The following is a 6800-nucleotide window of genomic DNA, read 5'->3' on the forward strand; positions in this document are numbered from 1 at the left end:
CAGAAACACCATCAGAGATGGCGACGGTTTTGTCGAAGCCTTTGATCCAGCAGTGGATTGATCATGACTTGTGACGACGAACCCAGTAATCACGATCGTCTTGCAAGCGACCGTGCCCACCCACAAGCAGCCACCAAATGTTCATTTTCAACCGCTGTTGCTGGGGACAACCTCTACGTTGCCATCATCAGTATGCATTATGTCACACTTGCTAATTGTGAATCCCACCACCTCTAATCCCGCCTGCACCGCTGGCGGTGTGCGTCAGCGTCTCCCGTGACTGTCGTCGTCCCATGCCACAAAGATAAAGATCCCCCGTGTAGCCTTAACAGACTGTAGGGGCAAGTGCTGTTAGCGAGCACCTATGAAGGCCGGAACGGTACACGAGGGGGTAGGTGTGGCCAGCACCACGCCCGGCCGCCTTTGTCTCCCTATTTGGCGATGTTTACACGCCACACCAGGTAGTCATTTGAGGCTGAGTCTACCTAGGGGAGGCTCAGGACCGATTTAGGTAATCGTCACTGTTGTTGGCCGTGAGCGGGGATCTAAACGCGGATCGCCAGGTTCGTTGAGCAGCGTAGCGTTAACCGCTATACGACACTACTGCTACCCGCTGTACACACACATACACACACGATACACACACACACACATACACACACACACGTTACACACACACACGATACACACACACACATACACACGCGCAATGCATTTCTGCCCGGGTGCTCTTTGGCCCATTGGAAAAATAAAAAAGGCACCCACGGTTAGTTCTCGCTAACGATGTTATTACTTAAGATATCAATAGCCCTGATTGTGCATTGATTGTCTAAGAGTGGCGTCGACTGACCCGACAAATTTGAGCTTGCCGTATGTGTGTGACCTTTAAAGAAACCGCTTTGGCCCGTTTCTCTGAGACATCGTTTAATAATTGGGAGTGGTGAAATTTTTTATTTTATCAAGGAAAGTGCATCCGCTATACGAGATCGTTGAAGCCACGTGCTCCCCATTTTGATATTCAAGTTGAGGAGTCCCAGAAAGAGACGCCATCAATCATTCATCGCAAAACCCACAAGACTTGCACCTGAATTGATCCAATGCAATTTTCCAGAACATCAAGCGACTTACATATGCTAAAGACATTGGCTAGCATAAATCAAAGCCTCATTATGGTTATTTATTTTTGCGGTATCTTCTTTTCATGTTTCATTTTGTTTTCCCAATGTCATCGCACCGCACCGAATGAGTTCATGTTTACCAATGTGTCGATATACTGCAGGAAGGAGATTGCCCTTCCCCGTAGAGCGCCCACATTGATTCTTGATGATCAAAATACTATATTTTAATGGAAGCAGCCGCTGTAAAACACACTGAGGTAGTGCGTGTGACAACATCCTGCTGTGACCCTTGAATTTGCGAGCACTTGCAAGGTTGCCAAGAGCTCTGTGTGCTCACACGAGCCTCTTTGCAAATGCTCACAGCTGTGCCATTGCATATGCATTATGCCGAACCGAGCTACCACCTCATATTGTCGTATAATTACACATTTAGCGACTGACTCAGAGACACTAAGAGTAGGAGGCACTCTGTTTATTAACACGGCCTAACAGTTCACACTTGGTAACTACGGCTCCCAGTCAGGGCAGCTGGTAGACTGCCTGACTGATGACGCCGAGATGGTGACGACGGAGGAGACGGTGACGACTCCAGCAGCACGATGGGATCTCACTCCACACGACAGCCCCGAGGTCCCCTCCCGGAGCCCTCTTATACTGCCAGCGTGGCCTGGCTCCGCCCCCGGCCACGCCCCCTTCTGGAACCTACTAGCGGGTTCTAGATGTGCCCCTTCCATAACCTTTACCCTCAATCCCTCTCTGGTCTATCACGTGGCCTGCTGTCAGTCAGGGCTGCTGTAAGCTGCAGATCCCCTTCCCTGCCAGCAGCCAGCGCTATACTGCTACGTGACCAATTCTATGTCACTACACATACACTGCATATTCAAAGTGGGCTAACATTCGCATTAGTTTCGAATGCTTCCTCGCCACCTTGCATGGTCACTGCTTTCTCATCAATTGCAGCTGGTGAGATGAATCACTTCGTTTGTGTTTTAATAATGGTTAGTATTTACGCAGCAAAGGTCTGCACTCTATCTTAAAGACCCACGGGTCAGAGGGGGTTTTTCTGCTTTGGGGTATTCTGCGAATTCTGTGTGCGTTTATTTTTTAAAAGTGTTTGCATCTGGGAGAAAATTAGAGTGCTCAGAAACCCACACCACCGCAACATGAAACAAATAGTGGTTATAATAATTCGTTTTGATAGCGCTATCCAATACACTTGTAGCTGCAAATGTAAAAAAGGCCTAACTGGCACAGTATAGACTGGAGGCGCGGACGTGTCAACTCTGTGTATGCTGGGGCCTAAGTGGACTCAGTTGTGTTTTTAGGAATGGAGAATGGGATGTTATGGACGCCAGTGGCCTTCATTGGAAGGCTCAAGAAAGGTTGAGACGACTGACGCATGGGCACCTCATTCACGCCAGTTCTGTGTGATTCACCAACTCCCCCACGTGCCCTCCACCTCCTCTTCAAAATGGGCCCATTCCAGACACGTGTTGGTGCAGTATTTACATATATTATAATGTTGCCTTTTTTTTTACTTGACAAATCTCCACCTCTAATCCCACATTATGTAACGTTACACCAATAGCTTATTCAAACAACGGCTCTGCAAAAAGAAAAATCACTTTCACTGCATATGCAAAGCCCTGATTCTTCCTCACCCTCTTTAATTTCCAAATGGATTCAACGATTGAGGCTGCAGTAAGCACTTTACACAATTGCCCCTCTGTGTGCTATCATCGTTGGGTGGTGCTGCGAGCGTTGCAACTTGAGCGTGCGTGAATCGCGAACGTGAAATGTTGGCCGCCAAAAGCCCGAGCGGTGATATCGTACATAAAGAATATTGAGAAAATGAATAAATTTTCCAAAGCCCTGCTGATTCACAAGCTACCTGTACGGCGGCACAAAACGCGACTTATCGCAACGTTGTACAACGTTGGGTGAACAATTATTGTACGAATTGCACTGCTGCAATTGTGTACACCAGGCACGAGACCGCTCTCCTCCGTCGATGACACTTGGCTTGACGCACGAGTCAGCGTCAATGCAATATTGTGGCTTCATCAGCTCCGACGAAACAGCGATGCAATCCTCGTCATGCCGCACAGAGCAAATAGAGCCTCCTGAGAAAATGTTGTTCCACCGATTTTATAATAATTCCGGTGACCTTTGACCTCACCGCGGTTTGGTAGATTGCTTGGCATGGCTACCATGTTACCTGACGCAATGTATATATATAGCATGCGAATACTATAATTGACTGCTTTACATTTGGGTAAAATAACAAAAGCTATCAAGCCATGGCCAGACATGCAATGCTTCTCGTGCACAGTTAAATGTCAACAGTCAGATGCACAGTGTACCGTTCTGATTACGCTGCTGCTTGTTTAACACCAGCACACCACCATCCAATTAGTTCGACATACTATACTCTTCCCACGGGGTGAAACGGTGGAGCGTTGTGGTTCACGCGTTCAACTACAAATCCCGCAACCTCGGTTCGATGCCCGGCTGTGGTTACCACCAGTGGCGAGTGACAGCTGAACCGGGTCTGGGGCGACTTCTCTTCTTCCTACCGGCACGTGACCAACACGGCGTGGAAGAGAGTTGGACAAAGGGCTGTACATGAGTAATTGTTGTGTTATTTCTTACACATACCAAACTAAACTCGTTTATTTTACTTCACCGGGTAAGGCCCAATGAGCTATATTCTCTCTTTTTCAGAATCGACCTGGCCACAAATTATTTCTCAACGAAGTTACCGATCACGTGGCAATTTATAGCAGCTACATGTTATAAACGCACGTTTCTCAATGTGGAGGAGAAAATCGGAGAAAAACCCACGCGACCACGAGGAGAACATGCAAACTCCAAATATGCAGGAGGCGTCAGGGTCGGGATCGAACCTACGACCTCCTGCATAGCAGGCGAGGGAGTTAACATCTCCTCGCCACCGGGGCGCCATACACGAAGTGGTAGGGACAAAACAGTGGAGCCAGTGCCTGTAATGGTGCAAGTATAAAGCTATTTTCAGTGGTGAAGGCTTGCTGACATGGGGTCATAGGACGGATTCGAGGTGTGGGATTGGCAGGCAACCGCATCTCTGTGCCTAACAAGTGCTGCGCTGACCCAATTTATTTTTTTGTTTAAAGCCGCCCGATGTGAACATCACTCTTCCCTTACACCTCTTGTAGCTTGCAGGCAGCTGCTGCTACCGCTAGCTGCTGTCCTGACCCATTATTCATAAGCTCCTTCCATGGGGATTCCACACAGCACCACTGGTGCTGACGCTACACAGTACTGCTGTAAACCAACGGTTAGTTCCATTAGCGTAAATCGCTAGCCCATGCGATGAAACATTTGTTTCTTTGTCTCCGGGCACATGCAAGTGAATAATTCACGGAATAAGTACATTTGCCCAGAATGAGATTTTAGTTTACCACGCGCATTTTGCGCTTTTTTCAAATCAATCCACTGAACTGTGACGCATTGAGAGAAGCACGCTTGAAATTACACACGAAGAAGGGAATGCGTTCAAATAAGAGCCCTGTTGGCAATTGAGATAAGTACTTTAGAAGGCGTTTCCGACAGGACACATCGGTAGACGGGACGACGAGACTGATGACAGAATGACAGCCAAAGGAGGGAATATGCCCAACGCCGAGATGGAGGGATGAGATCAGTTCGAAATGATGGATAGTAGTAGCATTAGACCGTGAGGGTTGGTGACAGCGTGCAGATGCCTTCATCTAGCAGTGGATAGAAAACGGCTGATGAAGAACACGTCTCCTGCTTTATTAACACCACTCACTAGCTTTGCTGTGACAACACGACCGTGTGATGAACGCGGCTCCACTCTTACCTTAAACCTGAATAACAAATTCCACAACATTTCCCCTACACCTTCTTACAGCGCTCAGGTCACATTGCGTTTGGATGAGCAGTTCGTTTTTAAACCCTTTATATTAAGTTCGCTTGCTTGCTTGCGTGCTTGCTTGCTTACGACCGTGCAAATCTTTCGGTCTTTTTTTAACCCACTTCCCGTGATCCAATCGAGCTGACATTTTCCACACAAACTCGTTGTGCGTGACAATTAATTTTCGTGAATTTTTTTTCTCCAAAATTTTACACTGTTTAGGGAATTTTTTAAAAATATTAAATTACCAATTGCTTAATGCTGGCAGACAATCATCTGACCCATAGGTGGCAGCCATCTCAAGCCAGAGGATGAGAGGACTCTAGCCGCCACGCATATAAAGGATTTAGAGTGAAAAACTTTGTTTTTAAGGGTTAATTTTTCCCCCCTTTTCTGGGGGGCAATTGCGTGGCTTCGGGAGCAGATACCGCTTCGAGTGCTTGTCGTACACACAGAGCCATCCGTCAAATGTGATCGCTCTTTTGGGACGGGACGTCTCTGAATGCTCATGCCGCTTGCCGCAGAGTGTCGCATCCGGTCACCCTCATAAAAGGCAGGCAGCCGAGTGGTAATAACGCCCGGGAAGCACTCGCCATGGGTTGAATCGGCATGGTTTAATGGTCGTTTTCAGCAGACCTATTCTGAAAGCAGCCGCAGTGGCAGTTTCATGCGACCTCTATTTGAAATCGGTTTCTTTTCTTGTTGTTGATGCTACTGTTTGCATTTACATTTCAGTGTGTTTAGTAACGCGTTGACCTAAACCACAGTAAAACACATTTTTTAAAGTTAAAGTATGATCCTGTGTATGACGACTCTTCATTGTGAAGGCTAATCAGTCTACAATGCCTGTTCATCACATGACTTAATTATAATTGAAATTACCAATTTAATACTATTGTGTTAAATTAAAAGTGTTTTTCATTTTAACAGTAATTTGAAAGATGTTTGTCCAATGGGAAAACAAGACGCAACTTCTCGGCTTTTTGATAGAATGTCAATGAAGCAAACACTTTTCATGGCATATATATTAACCTTAACATCAAAACCTCTAAATATCTAATACTGTATCGAAGTCAGGTTAAACATCTCAACCTTACGAGTAAACACTGTGTTGAAGTGTCTGATAAGTCCAGTAGAGGGCGCTCTTATAAACTCAGTGAGGTTTCTTCACAGACTGAGATTTTTTTTTATATAACGCATAAATTACAATTTTCACAAGTATATATGTTTTACTGTGACTTTGGGGGTTATCTGCTGTATAATTTTAAACACCGTAAAATAAAATAACAGCAACATACGACATTTAAGGCAGTGGTGTATATCATGAACGTCACTTGAAATTAAACGTGACAGAACTGTATTTGTATTGTTTACCAAGATATACAATTGATATGGAAAATCCCATTGTGGGCAGATAAGAGGTTCATGATGCGATTAAATCGGTTCATGTTCATATGCGAGGTGGATTGCAGGGCCGCATGATGGCGACATTTTTGAAGAGACTTTCATACAGCAGTGGTTTGATCGTGGCTGATGATAAAAAAACCATTGGGTGACACCAGATGCGCAGATAATGTCAGACTCCTACGGCTCAACGAACATTTGAAAACTTCCCCTTTTCAAACGTTTGCTTACTTCTCCGTTCGTTTTAACAAAGTTAACTCCTCATGACACATACTGGGGCCATCAACTGCCATTTAGACATGCAGTCTAACAACCTTCCAGTGACTTTTGTGGAAATAGATCGTATAATTTGTGAAATCCAA

This window comes from Lampetra planeri, chromosome 3, assembly GCF_965212315.1.
Source record: "Lampetra planeri chromosome 3, kcLamPlan1.2.h2, whole genome shotgun sequence".
NCBI classification, from domain to species: Eukaryota; Metazoa; Chordata; class Hyperoartia; order Petromyzontiformes; family Petromyzontidae; genus Lampetra; species Lampetra planeri.